Source organism: Larus michahellis, chromosome 5 (genome assembly GCF_964199755.1).
Source record: "Larus michahellis chromosome 5, bLarMic1.1, whole genome shotgun sequence".
Classification (NCBI taxonomy): domain Eukaryota; kingdom Metazoa; phylum Chordata; class Aves; order Charadriiformes; family Laridae; genus Larus; species Larus michahellis.
In genome coordinates, this window is record NC_133900.1 from 77566039 (window position 1) to 77584353 (window position 18315).

The following is an 18315-nucleotide window of genomic DNA, read 5'->3' on the forward strand; positions in this document are numbered from 1 at the left end:
TGATTTTTTTTTAATACAACCACGTTGTGCTGCTTTTAAATAATTAACTTTTTGAATAGCATAATAAAAAATCTCAAATGCCTGTTCCCTCTACAAAAGAAAAGAGGACAGAGAAAGGTCAAAAGGCTGAGATCTGACTGGGAAAGTCTGGGTGTGGAAGCAGTGAAGGAGGGGTAGAAGAATAAAATTGGCATGGCTAAATAACACCTTTGTCAGAAGGTTCCTGATGAATATTACTATACATCTACATGCAGCTTCCAAGACACCTAGATCAGGAAAACAAGACAGCCTAAAACAAACAGCAAAAGAGACACCCAGAAGAAAGTGAGGGACAGATTGAATAGGTTGAAGCCAGTAAGAGATGATGGCAAGAATACAAAAGAACAAGTTGGAGCCATTAGACACAGAGATCAGGAGCAAGAAGCGAGTGAGTATGAGCATTATGCTCATCAGCATACCATCAGCAGAGAAGCCTAGTGACTCACTGACTTGAGGCTGGAGAGACAGATCACAGCCACTGAGGGCTCCTAATGGATGTAAAAACCAGCACATTGCCCCAGTTGAAAAAGACCTCAGAAAAGGTGCTGAGGACTTGAAAGCCAACTTTTTTTTTTCCCTTCTGCACCCTGAAAGAGCCTTTCATCTGGCATCTAGAGTATTCCTGAGAAAGTGGCTTTGGTCCCTGCAGTAGATGAAAGCTGAGACTTAGTCTTTTGCTTCCCAGGGACTGTTAGGAGGGGGAGCAGAAGCCTCTCTAGTGACGCAGGCATTGGGGAAATGGAGGTGAAAAGGAAAAACAACACTCTGGTCAAATCTGTGGTGGGAAGGGGGAGGAAGGGTATGGAAATCTTTTTTAGGGCATTATTTTGGGTGATGGATACAGGGTTGCCTTAGTGCTCTGAAATAAGATGCCTGAGGGAATTTGAAGAACGGTTCTTGCACCCAATATTTTCTATTAACTCGCTGGCTTCCTGCTCAGCTTGCTGGGTATCTATATCGATCCCAGGACACTAACTTGCCTCAGGCTCTATGTTAGAATTTAAGCCCCCTAAAACAGGTGCTGAGTTTAATAGGCATCACTTGCAACTGTTTCATTGAGAAAACACCCTTTATTTTTCCAAGAACCTTCAAAATCTTGTTCCACTGTTAAAATTTAGAAACACTGCCTGAAGTAGTTTGGTGTTTTTTAAAAAAAAATAAATCTGTCGTTGGCTTTGCTTTAATTGGTGAAGTGACATGCCAGTTGCTTAATTATGGGAACAGCTGAACACCTTGGCTTAAATCAAGTTTCTATACCTTCAAATTTGGAGTAAGGATGGCAAGAAAATATGCTGACTCTGTCCCTTTAGATGAAAAATACTGGGTCAAAAGACACGATGCAAAGGGCGGCAATCAGAATAGAAGCAGAGTTTAGGTGGGATAAGTTTGCAATTTCAGGGACAAATTCTTAGATTATATGAATATGGGTAGTTTCACTAAACAGGACTTTTATACCACATCAAAGATTGTATCATCATCTTCAATAATAGTTCTGTGACTTCTTAGAAAGAACATTTTCTTTGCATCTTTGGTGCTAGGGTAGTTCCTCATTATAGTCCCTTCAAGACAACGCAATTTGGGAAAAAGTCAGGAGAGAAATTTATGTCTGTTGTTTGTTACTTAGCTCTGTACCCTCTGTTGACTCCGGTTACAGAGCTCCCTCTGAAACATCTAATGTAATGTAAAGACTGAGGCTCTTTGCTTGATATACTGTGTGTTGATGAATTACTGCTTAACCATTAGCCTCTGTGTTTTACATATGTATTTTCTTGATATCTTGCAAATCTTAGAGTATGAAAGAGAAAACTCTTTTTTTGTTGGTTTTTTTGGTTGATTTTGGTTTTTGTTTGTTTTTGCAGCAGCAAGTCAAAATAGAAAATTAGGTAGTTGCAGTCTATAAACTAGTAATGGCCAGAGGAGAAATGTGTGTCATTCCTATGTATGATTTCAGTATTTGATCAGTTCAGGAACTGCCTATTTTAGGATGACATTAGTTACCGCAAATTAGTAATCAAGCTAGATAAATCTGGAGGAAAAAAAAGAAAGATTAAGGATGTAGTGAACAATTCATATGTCTCTGCCAGTCATAACAGTTGTTAGAAATGTCTGTTAGACGCTTTCATCAGCTTTGCTTTCATCCTCTGACTAACATGATAGCTGAAAAGAAATGTACGGGCTTTTAAATTTTCTTTTAAAATTTATTTCATAGGATGAGTTACTTTAGACAAGAGGTGAATAAGAGGGCATGTAAGAAGTATACTCAAGAAAGAAGAAAATGGAGACATAAATTATATAGTCAGACCCTCTCTTACAATGAAAGAACGTTAAAAGAAACTGGAAGACAATACACACTGTAAAGCTAAGTATATTTGCAGGAAAACACTAAATTAGAGGTACTACAGATGGTATAGACTTGATCCCTTATTGAAAATATGACAGAGTTTCTCATTGGCTTTAATGAGATTTAGTCTCTCATCGTGAGATGAATTTGAAAGCTGAAAGAGGGAATATGAAAGGGACTTGTGCCTAGTGGGAGAAGAGCACATCTCATTCCGCCAGGGCTTAGTTTTGCTGTATTTCTGCCAGTGGAAGGCTTTGCATTGTAAGGCATCAGCTCAGAGCTGGAGAGAAACTCCCTCTCTTTGATCACAGCAGAGAAGGAAGAGAGATTTCTTGACTCCTACCAAAAGACAGGTCTGTTTGTCACCAGCTTGAATGCCAGAAACAAATGTAAAATATAGCACCAGAATGTGTGTTACAAGATATGCACCTGAGGCTAAAAGGTATCCATTTCAATATGTGGATGATCTGGCAAATTTTGGAAAATAATGCTTATTAGAACTTACCTGAACAGATGGAAAAAGTCCATTGGGGCAGGCAGGGAAGATAGTTAAAGCAGTGGAAAGTTTTTCTCTTCAGTTAAATTTTTTTGACCTATGGGAAGAAAGGGAAGCACAACAAGGAAGTTGAGCAAATGGCTCAAAGGTTAATAAATCTTCAAGGGAAGTTGGAGCACTTGGAAATGTGAATAGAGAAGGGATTACTTACTTCGCAGCCTAGGGAAATAACACTGTTTGTGCTGAGGTTGGTCTGAACTGGCAAGAAAAGCTTTTAGAAATGAATAATTTTGAGAGGTATGTACGTAGCTTTACAAATGACTGTAAAACATACAGAGAAGCACTGATAAATGAGGGTATAGCAGTAAGTAAAACAGTATCACATATCAGAAAGATGTATAGTTACAGGAGAGAATTCAGGTAAGCATTGTAATTAGTGAAAGGCTTATATGAGACAACAAAACAGCAAGCAGTAGCTGAAAGGCTTGTGCTCAGTTCAGGGCCCCAGACATCAAATAGTGCAACCCGAATTACTAGTGTAGAACCTGAAAGCAGTTATTAACATGGCAATCATGGCAGAGCACAGCTACTGACAGGCACAAATCGTTCAGGAAAGATAGATATAAAAGTGAAGATGATGAATACTACTGCATGTGGTGCTCTATCAGATGCAAAGAAAAAAGAAGAGATAGCAGAAGACATAGCCGGGAATAAACTAAAATCTGCTTCGAGACAAAATTCATTTTGGGAAAGGTTAATAAACCAGATTGTATTGGGATAGTACTGTAATAGAGTCTCTAGATCAGATTTGGATAGAAAAAAGGGATGCAGAAATAAAGCAGGAGAATTAGTACACAAGACTATGTCAGCATTGACGACCTTAATTTTTTAATGATGGACCTGACAACATAGTTACATGTCTGCACATTCTTTAATCTTGTAGCTGACAAAGTTTTTCATTGGTTAATCACTAACAAAAAGTGATGCCAGGAGTGATTTTGGTAAGACATGAAAACGTGATCAAAATAAGGTTAGAGAGTGGTGGGGAAGTGTTATCAACAAACATAAATCTATTCTATTTCTGTTAAATAGAAGATTGATAGGGTTGTGTGATAAATTTTGGATTTCAGAACCTCAAATTTGATCAGTGAAGAAAACTGCTTATTAAAAGTATCTGAACTAAGAGCTTAGGGGCTTGAATGCAAAAGAGGCTCAGAATTTCTTGAAATCAAATAAATCTGATTTCTAAGCAAGGTAAAAATTTAAATAGATTAAAAATCCCTTCACAGGGCATATTAGGATTAAAGGGTGAATTTAGAAAAAGTAGAACAAAACCTTGATTTAAAAAAGCTGAATGTTAGATATCAAGAACTGTAGGGATAAAACGAATATAGCCTAAAGTGGGGCTGAGTTTGATCTTAAAATATTAAAACCAATAGCAAACATTAAACACCCTACGTACAAAAACCAAGCTGCACATATAAAAGTAGAATAAGGAAAGAGTGGTCATTAGCAGTTTGGATGATACTGATATAGCGCGTTATTTAGATACAGCTCAAAAGACAAAATGAAACCTTCATCTCAGTTTTTCCAAACAAGGGAAAATGGTAAATAATTTGGAAAACCAGACTAGTAGAAATGAGACTAGAGAAATTTTCATTGCCAATTCAAGTTGAAATTGTTCTCTAAGAGCTTAATGCACTGATATTTTGAGGAACCAATAAACTCTTACTAGGAAATTCATTGAAAAAAATCACCACAGTAATGAACAAACGAAGTGTCTGATTCAGTAGCAAGGATTTTTAGTACGTCGGCATGTAGCATATGACTCAGTATGTATGCTCAAAGCTAAAAAGATGTCTTAACAAACAATTTGACTTTTTTTTTTCTTTTTTTCTTTTTTTTCCTTTCTTTTTCAATGAAACTTGAAGGTGTCACTAAGAAGGAAAATGGTGTCAATGCAGAAAACAGGGGAGATACTGTACTGAATGTGCTCAAAGAACGGATGGAAGTCAGTGGGGCAACATGCAAGGTACCTCTTATGCATTAATAATTCCTGCTTTGACCTCTATCTCATTAGAGAGAAATAACTGAGGCATAGAAATGGTTGAGTGGTGCATCCACAAGCTTGGTGTACTAGAGGGGCAGAGGATGCCCAAACTACTGCTGGCACGAGACTGTGCTGAAAGAGGGAGGGAGAGAAGCAGCCATGGCTACCTGATGCATTGGAACAAGCATTTCCAGTAGTGATGGGGAGGAGAACTAGGAGTCGGCTCAGTTCAAGGAAACGAGATCTGAGGGGATAAGATTTCTCTCCATAAATAAATCAGGGTTAGCGATATATATTAGGAGGGAGAACTGTTTGAACTAAATGATGTTGCTGGTGGAGAACAGGTGGTTTAAACAGGTTGCAACAAAATTAATCTAGAAATTATGTTTAAGTACTGTAGGAGTGATGGTCTGAATGAATGAGGCTTCCAACTGGAGTAGCAAGAGCCAAGAAAACTTCTGTTACAGGTAGTGTGGTCAGTCTAAGGAAAGAATTGAATGCTATACTGAGCTGTGATATCTCAGGACTAGACCTGATGACTGGGCAGGTCCCTTCTAATTACTGGAGTAACTAATTCTGGTTTTTTCCAACCCTTTTTCCTAAACAATTCTTCCCTCTCCTATGGCTTTTCAAGGAGTTTTAAATGTCCAAATGAATTATGTCACCTTCAATCTGACAGACTTCATTCATATTTTAGGCATAATTTTTCTAGCAAAATTATACTGACTATTCAAACACTCAAAGCAAAAATCAACAGAAATTGAAAAAAAGAAAAATTAATCTGAATTGAATGTATGGTTTGTATGTATTAAAACTCGAATAATAGACTTTGTTCATTCATCTTTTACAATAATTTTCAGGATACCCTACTTGAAATTATTGCAGAAACATTGAAAGGTATTCAAGCTATACTAAAGTAAGAACAAAGCCAAAAACCTAAGAAAAACAACAACAAAAACTAGATAAAGAGTAGACTAAATTCTTTGCTCTAGCAATCAGTTTTATTTCAAAACTGGCTCATCTTTAGTTTCTGCTGTGCCTCTTTAGCAGAAATGTTAGTGCCTGGGTCCCTGTCTGGCCTTTGCTGTAATTAGTGCTAAAGTTCTGTTCAAAGCACCTCTGAACAAGTTGTCATCCTTCATTGCGGCTTCCGTCTTCAGCAAAGCTAAGCTTCTCTTCAAAGTATGAAACATCAAATGAGTCTTAGCATTTTCAGAAACAAACCCTAGTTTGATGCTCCCTGTGTCTCTCTCCCCACGACCTAAGCACTCTTGTGGTTCAGTGAAAACTAATTCCTTCCTCTGGGAACTCCTGCTAAGGACTGGGAATACCACATGGTTTTGATTTCTTATGCTGCAGAAGTAGAAGCCATGAAATTTCAAAGACCCTCCAGCTAACTTTATTAAGGAAAATGACATCACTCAGCAGTCCTGAAATTCTAGTTCAGTGCACATAGGGGAAAAAAAAAGTGAAAGAAATCCAACAAAATCTCTCTCAGAAAGTATTTTAGTTATTTAAGTTTCAAATCTCAGATATAAAAAAGCTTTTCTGCCTGTAAGCTGTCTGCATAGAAAATGTGGGTGTTTCACCTGTCTTTGTTAGAGTTGTAGGAAATTTCAGTAGCAGAGATGAAAAAATGCAATTAATTTGCTGACATAATGTACCTGCATATCTTTGCACACGCGAGTTTTTACGTCCATGTGCTGGCATGTGCATCACTGCAAACATCACTGCAAACTACCAGCTGAAACGTTTGTTAGACATTCCCTGAGCCAGTAAGATCTATTTTGAGTTGCATCAGGCCCTTCATCTGGCACATGAGCTCAGTACCTACACTGCAATTCATTAAAGATCACACACAATTTGCTTGAGCCTTTGACCAAGTGACTGCACATTCAATATATCTTGCACTGAAATTCAGCCTTCATTACTTATTGACTGTTTAGAATGTTTTAGTTTGTAGGTCCCCTTTATTTTTCAGCATATTTTCCTCCCAAATTTGATTTTGTTCACACACTTGATTTAGTACTTTCCAAAAAACTTTTTTTTTACCAATGACAGCTATTTATTGCCTGGTCCTTTTTGGCTTCTGTCAGGTTTTAAGCACACTTCTGTAAAGTAGGCACTCAGGGTTGCTAGGTTTCCTTGAAGACAAGTAGCCCATAACACCGGTGGTAGAAATCATAAAATCATAGAATGGTTTGGGTTGGAAGGGACCTTAAAGATCATCTCGTTCCAACCCCCTGCCATGGGCAGGGACACCTCCCACTAGACCAGGCTGCTCAAAGCCCCGTCCAGCCTGGCCTTGAACACCTCCAGGGATGGGGCAGCCACAGCTTCCCTGTTCTTGGGAAAATCTATAGTAAAATGCCATTATGCAGACTTTCGCTCCAACCATTACAGCATCTGTTTTCCTCTACTTAATCATGATCCTAAATGGGCAACAGTCTGACAGACTTTTCATGCACTTTTAAATAGTCCCTTTAGGTGTGCTTTAAACTATAGAGAAGTAGATCTGTATGTGTTACAACCAAAGTAAAAGGAGGGCATATACAAAATCATTGTAGAGAAAACCCAAAACCAAAAATTCTATGGGTTGGTTTAGAGCAGGCTTAAGCTTATGCTTAATTCATTGAAAAGACTTGCACCAACTTCATCTGGAGCTGAACTCAGCCCCTGGAGACAACCAAAATATTCTTAAATTGCATACCACAGCATGTCAAGTGTTGTGTAACACTGGAGATACATTTCCATGCCTACTGCTATAATGCTTAGTCTTTTATCGCTTAGACTAGAAGAAGCACGGTTAGTTATTAGCAACGTTGTACCCATAACGCAATATCAGGCAAGTCTGTTTCTGTTCAGTAGAAATCACAGATATGCTCCAGATGAGAACATTGATCACTCTAATCCAATATATCCTGCCTGGCAATGATCAGTGTAAGTCAGAGAAAAATGCAAGAACAATGCAGTAACCTACTTTTAGAAGTTTCTTTTCAATTCCCTCCAGCTGGAGGTTGCACGTGTCCTGAAGCATGAAAATGTCAGCGGCTTCTTCTTTTCATTTTCCCTAACACAACTGTGGAATATTTTATGGTGAATTCTGAACTTGCCTGTAGAATGCATACATTTATAAAAATAGATGTAGATTCTACAATGGATTAATTACACATTCAGGTAAATAAAGCATTTCCTTCGTTAACTTTTAATTGTCTTGTAACTGGAGCATGGCTGGTTTTGAATGACAAGATGAAGTTATATTTATTTCACTTAACTTTAAAATCAAATGCTGTTAATGCAATTTTATTTAGCCTTCCCTTATTTCCTTTCTCTCAACTTTAAGTGGTAGGAAGATTTTCTGTTGAGCCATACAACTTGATTTTCTTTTTGCCATTCACTCCTTAGAATAGCCTTGTAACGTGAAAGTAATGCTTCCATTTTTGAACGAAGGGCTTAAGTGGCAATGCTGATTTCAGGAGTTCCTGTCACCCTTCGATCCCTCACCATGCCTGCTCTTGTTATTGCTCCTGCAACTTGCCAGGTTGTCAGCTGTGTCAAGCCAAATGATTGCGTAGCCATGTTCAAGCTGGATCAAAATACTCTCTTTAAATACTGGTCTCTCTCCCTCCCTCCCTTTTCCTCTATGTACGTGTTTTAAGCTGCCCTCAGCCCACAGGGGAATCCAGCAAACAGCTGAACGAAGGGGACAGTAGGCTGTGACAGCTTGCCAAGGCAGGAACTCCTTAAGCCATACTGTTTCCACAAACCCTGCAACTTCAAGTTGAGGCTTCTGTCTGTTAGAGCGGCTATTTAGAAGACTGAATTTTTCCAGAGAGTCAGGAAGAAAGTTTCATTGCTTACATATAATCATCTGACAGCTACAGTGATGTGTCTGCATTAACCCCCTTTCAGAGAAAGCCTCAGCAGCTCTTATTTCTAAACTTCTGCTGATAACAGCTGCGGTTCCTGCAGGTTGGGCTTTAGTTAGCTGTAAACGTTGCTTTAACTTGTTTGAACTGATTTAAACTGATAGCTTTCCCTTGTATAACTCCACTGCTTCCCAGTCCACATCAAGTGCAGATCAGATTATTATTTCTTTTACGGCCTTTCAAATATAGTGTGCAATTCGCATTCTAAATTAGGCGGGGAAGGTGGTTGTGTGTAGTCATTTGCCAGTTTTATATAGAGCAGCCAAGAACCCAGATTGTAGTAAAGGATGCAGTTGATATTTGTCTGATAACAAGGTCTAATTTGCATACATTGATATGCTCAAATGTCCACGAGCTTTGTATTTTACTCCACTTTCTTACAGCTGTTGCTTAAGGCTTTGCAGACGAAGCAGCAGAGACTTGCTACCTAGAAAAACTTTCCGTCTTATGAAGGCTGAACAACAGTTGAAGCCTTCTGTGACAGTTCTAAGGAGGACAAATAAAATTATTTTACCAGCAGCTTAGTTCCTGTAGACCTGCTTCTTGTTCAGCTTTTTTTCTGGGGTCTCAGGCAGTTTTCAGCCCATTATGTACATCCAGGATATGCTATTTCTGCCTCACTTCCAGTGTTGCTTATCCTGATCCGTTGCTGAATTCTGTTTTTTCTTGAAAGTTGTAAGCACTTAAATATAATCTACAGAAGCTGTAGATCATGCCCAGAAACCATCTTGGCTTTATAACTACACAGAGAAAAAGTACTTTCTCGAGCTGCGTAGCATGAGATGTTTATAGCAGCCCTGCCCACACAAAGTAGATAACATTAATGGTGGCTTTTTTGTGCTTAAGGCACTTTACATTTTTCTAGAAATCTAATTTAATTTGTTTGATGACTTTTTTTTAGACTCGAAGCTGCATTTCTAGAGGCGAGAATCTGTCATTAGAGAAATAAACTAGATCTGGAATGTGGAAATCAGATTTCATCAGATTTTATCATTCAAACTTGACACCTGACCTTTCAATTTCAGTTTGAGACAAGAAGGGAACGTGAAACACTGACACATGGGGTTTTTCTACTCTACTTTTGGATCCCTGAGATTTGCAGACACCTGGCCATGTCCGTGGAGTATAACCAGTTCAACCATACAGTTCATCTACATTAGGGCCAATGTCACACCAGCTGCGCATGAACAAATGATAAAACTTGCTCAGGGTTCATGGGACATATATTCTCCACACATTTGCTGTTCATGCCTAGCTGGTCTGACTCTTCCAGAAGGTAGGAGGCTCACTGCAGGCATACCAACCACCACCTGTGCACATACCCCTGCTCAGAAGAGTCACAGCCAGAAATAAGGCAGTCTTTCCTTGAAAATCAGCTGGCATGTATTCCAAAAAAAGATGAATGTGGACAATAAAACCAATTCATAAATAGTGTAATTTTGCCCTGTAAATTATAATGCTGTACATAAAATGACTATCATTCTGGTAAGTATTTTTGTGGGGGATAAGAAAAAAAAGAAATGCAATTTTTTAACAAAATGAAACATATTTAAGACTTATGTTTTTGGGCTTAAAGTTTAGCACTATGAGTCATCTTGTTCATAACTGGTAAAGGTAAGGATATTTCTAAGAAGAAATCAGTCATTATTTAATTGATTAATTATTCCATTATAGAATACACGGCCAGTTAAGAAATCATTATACCGTGAACAAAATTTCTGGTTTAATACCATGGATTATTTGGTTAATCAGAAGTTTTGCTGCTGGTCATATTAAGGTGCATATTTAAGAACTGAAAAAATATTGATGCATATCACAAAATAGAGCTTAATTGTCCTTTAAAAAGGTGTTGCAAAAGATTTATAAGCATTTTACTTTAAAAATGTAGATGTGGTCACAGTGACAGTGACCAGCATTCACCTTCTACATAGAAAATTATTTTTTTATTTTTTTGGAGAAGAATAGAGGAGAAGGGAAGAGGGAGAGGGATGCCTGATCAGAGCTTTTCTGTAATGAAATACTTAAAAATGACAACTAGCAGTCACAAATCCATTCTCTTTCATCAGACCTTGAGCGGTGGGGATACAATTTAGTAACCTCACTGGCATTTCAAATAGTGTTACCAAATAAAGATTTTTAAAAATCCCTGTTTTCAAGAAAACATAGAAATGCAACATTTGGTGCCTTTTTTTTCTTCTTTCTTAATTCCTATAATGCTTGGTACAGAGGAACCATGTGGACTGCTTAGGCATTGTTAGAAATGCTCACTACTAGTGATGCGGACATTCTATAGTTTTCCACTTATGCTTCTTCACAAAAAAAAAGAAAGTATATTTCTTTCATTCATTTAACTTGCAATCACAGCACATGCTGACTTCTTATCTGGGTTGTGGGGAACATTTGAGAGCAGTTCAAAGTTTTTCATGTGAAAAATTATCTCCTTGTAATGCTCACCACAGGGCTACTGTTTCCAGTTTTGTGGAAATGGAAGAAACTCAGTTTGGCGTTTCCTCATTACCCATGGGGCCCAGACATTTCCTCGGTTCTTGAAAACTGGCTTAGAAATTTAAGCCAGATCATTGACATAGATTTCATCGGAAAGTTCAAGATGTGTCTGCGCTACAGCTTGCAGCAGACTAATGGATGCTATGTACTATAGTAGGAAACGCCCAACAAGAAGCAATGGAAGTGCAGCAGTGACCTGCCCAGAGCTGGCTTTGGTGCCCAATACCTCCACGCAACACGCCACCTCTCCTGTCCTGAGTGACCACCATAACAGATAGACCCCATGTCATGGACTAAATAATCTGAGTGGATATTTTACAGAGGTGGCTGCCAGACTAAGGGAATGATATCTATCTAAATCAAAGGAGGGGAAGGGGATTGGTGGTTAATGAAAACATATAGGATAGTAAAGGACCTGAGCATGACTTAAATGATGTGGAATTAGGGGTGGAGATTGTACTGGTTTTGGGTGGGATAGAGTTAATTTTCTTCATAGTTGCTGGTATGGTGCTGTGTTTTTATTTGTGACCAAAACCAGTTTTGATAACATAGGGAAGTTTTACCTATTGCTGAACAGTGCTTGCATGGTGTCATGGCCTTTTCTGCTTCTCATGTTGCCCTGACAGTGAGCAGGCTATGGGTGCACAAGAAGCAGAACGCAGCTGACCAAAGAGATATCCCATGCTATACGACACTGTACTCAGCAATAAAAGCTGGGGGAAGAAGGAGGAAGGGGAGACATTTGAAGTTACAGTGTTTGTCTTCCCAAGTCGCTGTTATGCGCCATGAAACACTGCTTTGCTTTAACTGTATAAACATCTGCCTGCTGATGGAAAGTGGTGAATGAATTCCTTATTTTGCTTTTCTCATGCACACAGCTTTTGCTTTACTTATTAAACTGTCTCTATCTCAGCCCACGAGTTTTCTCACTTCTACCCTTCCAATTCCCTCCCCTATTCCACTGCGGGGGGTGAGCGAGCAGCTGTGTGGGGCTGAGCTGCCTACCAGGGTTAACACCTAACACCACAGTTAGTGAAACCATGACAACAGCAGCACTGAATAGGAACAGCACTGTGGATGGTTTAAAAAAACAAGAGAGTATCTGATTTTTAAGAATTTAGTTATACATTTAAAGCAGAAAAGAAGTTGTATTATACTCCCAGTTCAAAATTATATAATTGATACGATTAGATACCCTGGGAATTGTGTTACTAGGGTTGTTGATACTGAACAGTCACAGTTTATATTTCTGTGTACGACAGAAGCAAGATCTCATACAAAGAAACCTTTTTGTGGTCCTTCTCTACTGTAGGACCGAGTGAGAAAACTAAAACTTAGAGTGCAGAGAAACCTCTGATTGTCTTAATGCTTATCTAGAAATACAAAAACTAAAAGACAGGTCTCAATTCTAGGAAGAATCACCTGTCACTGGAAAAGACTTGAAACTTGTCATAAAAGTTAGGCAAAGCAGATAAATACCTACTTGGGACTGAAATTTCCTCATCTACAGGGAAGCTCTTATGTTGTTTCAGGAATATAAAGGGTTTATTGGGCAATGGTATGTAACAGAAGACAGCGCCTAGCCCATTGGCAAACTATGCTGTGCACTTATAAAGAAAGAGCTTTCCACACTCGGGGCTTCCTTTGAGTTTTCAAAGATGTTACTCAATGGGCAAATGTGGAGGTATTTATGTTCTTTTGTGTCTTGCTGTTAACAGCTGTAGTCTGTGCAGAGTCTTGTGGAAAGACATTTTAGACAATGTGGAGGTTCAATGCATTTTCACCCTAGCAGTTTTAGATTTATGGGAGCTTGTCTGCAAGCAGGTATTAGCACACGGCATTCAAGGCTGTAATTTACAGCACTTGCTACTTGGTACTACTTCCAGGTGTTGGCACTCATAATGAGTGTTAGTTGCTCACAGGCCTACTGTAGCATTTAGAGTTTCCCTGCCCTGGGTGTATGAGTCAGCAGGTGAAGGCAGACATCTCTGTCTACGATATCTCCAAAATAGAAGTGCAATTCAATAGAGACACTCAAGTTGAAAGGCTCGTCTTCTGGATGCAATGGTTGGGTTTGTTGGTTGTTTTTTTTAATGCTACAGATTAGGAAACTACACTTCATCTAGACATGAGCTAATGTCTTGTGGCCTTAGTACTCTAGGTGTCCATTGCTCAGATGAGTTCTTTAAGTCATGTTATGACAGGTATCTGCCTTCAGTATACATTCAGAGTATTCAGGCTACACACTAATAATGGTTTAGCTACAGGAACTATAAACTCACAACCTAAACTAGTTGAAATTAGCTACGGATAAACCTTGAAAGGGTTGTCAGTTTCATATTTGGAGATGTAAACTAAAAAGCCTTTTTCTTTTCTCTTTAGTAGGGGTTGTTTTAGAAAATTAGTAAAGTAGTTGTATGAACAGCAAGCCATTAAAAACACTACTTTCTCTGTCACTGATTTTTATGAGAAAGATGGATATTTTTCTTTTTATCATGACCCAATTACAGTATCTTCCATAGTAAGCATAAAAGAAAGAAGCTATACAAAGACTTACTTAATTACATACAGACTATTATATTTTTATTAGGCTAGAATTACCTCAAAATGTAAACTATTATTTCTATTACATCTCCATAAATGGAAAATTCAATATAGTACTAAAGGCTGGGCAGTAAGAGGACAGCATTAAATGGCTCTAAAGCAAAAGCTGCATCTTTTACATGTCTTTGGAGATAGTTCATGGAAGCGAGTTTTTTTTTTTCATGATTCAGCTGCATTTCACATGTGATTTTCGGAAGGTGCATTCAAAGAGGTCAGTCCATTGGTTTTAGAGAAGGAAATAAGGCACAAGCGATTCTCATTTTGACTCTTATGACAGGCCAATGATTGAACCATGGCAGCCTGTGTGCTTTACTTCACTGGCAAAGATGTTGTATGGTCCTGAGTCAGCAGTATGTGTGTTAATGTAGAAATAGGGGTTATACAGCTTTCCAGTGAAGGCTTGGCGATTCAGAAAAGATCAGATCAATCTTTCCAGGGCCCCAGCACGCTCACTGGTAATTGAAATGATCATTGTGATCATTCTTTAAGAGCTACAACTCCTTTTGCCACTGGCAAGTACTTTCAAAGACGCTGCTAAGCCAGGAAGGATGGTTTTCTTGCAAAACAGATGTATATTACCTCACAAGGGGCCATACTGTGCCCAGAAATTATGCAAATGTATGCAGAGAGAGAGGGGAATCAACTTTCTCTCTTCATCCAGAGCCTGTGAGGCTTACATAAGGACATTGCAGAATTGTAGCTTTTGGACTTGGTGGAGCACAGGAATTTCTCCTTCACTACGTTTCTAGGAGTGTGAGACTGCCCCAAAAGGGAAGTGGGAGAAAAAAAATGCTTCTTCTAAGCCATCTATGTCAGCTTGAAATATGTAGAGGAGAGAACATAGGTGACGCAGTTTGGAGATCAATTACCCGAGCACCATTCAAGTGACTTGGCTTTATGGCTAAATACAATTAAGAAGGTACCTTATATGCAAATTATCAAAACACAATTGATTTACTCATTTGCCCTTGAGGCATTACTGAGAAAAACCCTAAGTTAATAGTAATTACCTCTAGAAACAAACTAAGCAATGTCTCAACTTATTCCCAAGGGCAAATTCCCCACATCAGTTTCTGAACTGTGAAGTCTTTAAGCTTAGTCATTAACACGCAATTTAGATATTGATTATGAACCTTTAATTCTGGTCATATAGCTGCTCATCAAAATCTACCAATGAAGTACCTCACTTGATTCTGAAATTGAGGTGTTCTGGACCTCCCTGTACACACACAGGAATAATCTTTTATTGCACTTTTAATTAATTTCTATAAAAACTGTCTGCTTGTACTTAAAACTCAGACACAACAAATATTTCAATGAAATGTTTCAAAAGTCATTAGAAGAAACTTAATTCCTATGCAGACATTATGTAAAATACAATCCTAATGAGGAATACTAAGGTCTTGCATTCGTGTTGTGTTTTGCAAATACTAATGCTGCAATTTTTATTTATTTTCTTCTTCTGTACAGGACTTGTTCTTAACTATTCTGTTACCAGTTCTGTACTTTGTTCAGCATTACTCTGATGTAGCAATAAACAGCTGCCAAAACCAAAAATCCTGTTGATTTCACAGGGATTAAACTGTACTGTAACCACTAGCAAGGGGTTGTGTCTGGAAGCTTTGTGTTTAAATCAGAAATGAAACAACATTTTCTAGGTATTAGGACTTACTATTATGTATGGTTTTAGATTTGGCCACAGAGACAAACATCACCACATCAATTTTGACTTTTCCTAATTTGTCGCATTCATTCTTTTCTCTGCAAAATGCAATTGTTCATTTATAGAATTAACTTTCAATCTTTAAGGAAATACGTAAATGAGGTGAAGACTGTTTTTCATGAATCACAATTGAAATTAAACCCTTCTCAGTTTTCTTATGGTTGGCAAACACTACCAGATATTTCTCCAAGTACTACCTGTACTAGTATTATAGGATAGTATAAGGCAAGATACCAGGTTAAGGTTTTATTCTCTACTGAAAAAAGGTTTTTGTTAAGAATGTTGATTTTCTTCTGTTTTATATGGCTAAATCACCCAAGTAATTGGATCAATTCTTATGTTTTAATACATAAATGACAACCAGAAAAAAAACAACAGCAGAGTTAATTTACCTAAGGAAGAAGAATGACTGAAATTAATTTATAGCCTTTGATACGAAGTTTTGAATAGCTTTGACTGATTGCCATTGATTAGTTTGGCATGCTGTTATGTGTTTGGAGAGTACCTAACATGGTGGGTTATGTGGGAGCCAGGCATTTCTGATGTCAACCTCCTGATGCAGAAGATGCGTGCATTGCAGCGTAGTCACTCACAATCTGAGTATTCTCAAATAGCTGCATGAAGTTCCTTTGAAAGGACTTGGCCCTTTACACGCACTAGATTCTTCTGCTGAAAAAAGTATTTCATGCTCTACATTCATCTACATAAAACGTAGGAGCAATCATATTGCTAGACAACATAATATGTGTGGTGAAAACTCATCTACTGATTATCTGCTTGCTAACTTGATAAAGGATAAAAGTGATTTGCTCTTATTAATACAGAAGCAGAACTATATTTTATGGCACTGGGCTATTGCCGCTCAGAATTTTGTCTTCACCACATCAACACTCTAACTCAATTTATATACCATCATTTGAGTTGATTATATTACACAAATTAAGTAGCTTTGTTTGCCATAATATTCTACTCAGACTTCTGATTGTAGAGTTCAACACTTAGAGAAGTAGACGCATATTATTAGCAGCTACTAATGAAACTAATTATTAGCATCTACCCTGAAACACACTAGTGAACACAAATATCATTTAGCTTTGTAGTTCTGATACTTAATATTCGTAGGGGGTTTGGGGAAGGTATTTTTTGCTTGTGCTTATGGTGAGAAGGGTCTACCCTGACCTTATGTATGATATCTGCCAATGATATCTGCCATTGAATTTCATCCAGTTGACGCCAACAGCTTATTTTACAAAAAGACATTTGGTCTTGTACCAAAGATCAACAGTTAGACTCTGTCTCTTTCCCTCAGTTTGAATCAGTGCACAAACAGCCTTCTTTTTAAAAATGCATGTCCTCTTTCTACTTTGACTGTGTCTGGCTTCTAGTTATTATGGTTTATTAAAGCCTTTCTTTGCTGAGGTAGAACAATGTTTAATGCCAGGTATTTACTCCTCAAGGAAATACTTATGCATTGTGTCAAGTCACCTTTCAATCTTCTTTTTGACACGCTAAACAGATTAAGTTTTTAAGTCTCTTCCTCTAAGGCATTTTCTCAGCACTTGGTGATTTTTGGTTCTTTTCTCTGCCTTTTCTAATTTGTTAAGTGTGAACAGCAGTAGAATATGTAGTATTCCAACACTTCAGTCAGCAACATCACCCTGAGAGACTAAGTCCCCATTTCTTTGTTTACAGCCAAGGATGAGATTACACTGAGGTTACTGTGAACTGCTTTTCTCCTGTAAATCCTTTTCAGGATTCCCCTGTCTGTAATCAAGGACCTCAATTCTTCTTTATAGATGTGTAAAACATTATTTTCTTGAATATCTTCAGCCTCCTATATGTTCTAAGTGATTCAACAAGACTATTTTTTTATTATCACCAGACTCCAGCTTTTGTCAGCAGTGTGTCTAAGGACTGTTCTTTTCTAGAAATAGAAATAATTCTCTAGTAATAAAAATGTTTAATAGCAGCATTCAGCTAAAAAAGATTTGATGATTCTTTGTTAACAGATCTTCTGATATGACATGTAGCTGTTCTAGATCTACTTTATTGAAGCTATTTAATGTTAATTTGTTAAAAAAACCCGTGTTGTTGTATGTAAAAACACTGTCAAAAGACCAAGTTTATCAGATTTCCAGTTACCTTTATTCACCAAAACTGTAATCTCATCAATATAGTCTATGTGGATATATTATATCCCAAATAATTCAAAAACCCCAAAGATTTTGAAGAATTTTGAAACAGCTGTCGTTGCCACCTGCCTCAATTTCACTAGAACATTTACGATTTTATGGTTGTCATCCCAAATTTTTTTAATGTGGAGTTTGGGATGAAAATTGCCTATTTTTTCTTTCTTTATACCCTCTCATCTACACTTTCTGAGTACAGTAAAAACATACAATGTTGCTTTGTTTCTCTCGTATTATGCTATGTATTGCAATATTTAACACAGAGAATTCCAACAGAGTCAGAAGAAAATAAAAGGGAAAAAGCAATGTGCAAGTGTAACACGTGTATGCCTGTACTACCACACTTTTTAGTCAAGCATCTGTTTAAGAAGTAGCTAGACAGATTTAGAAAGTAGCTGGCTGTACTTCCATATTTGTTGCATTTTTAATGTTAGCTATT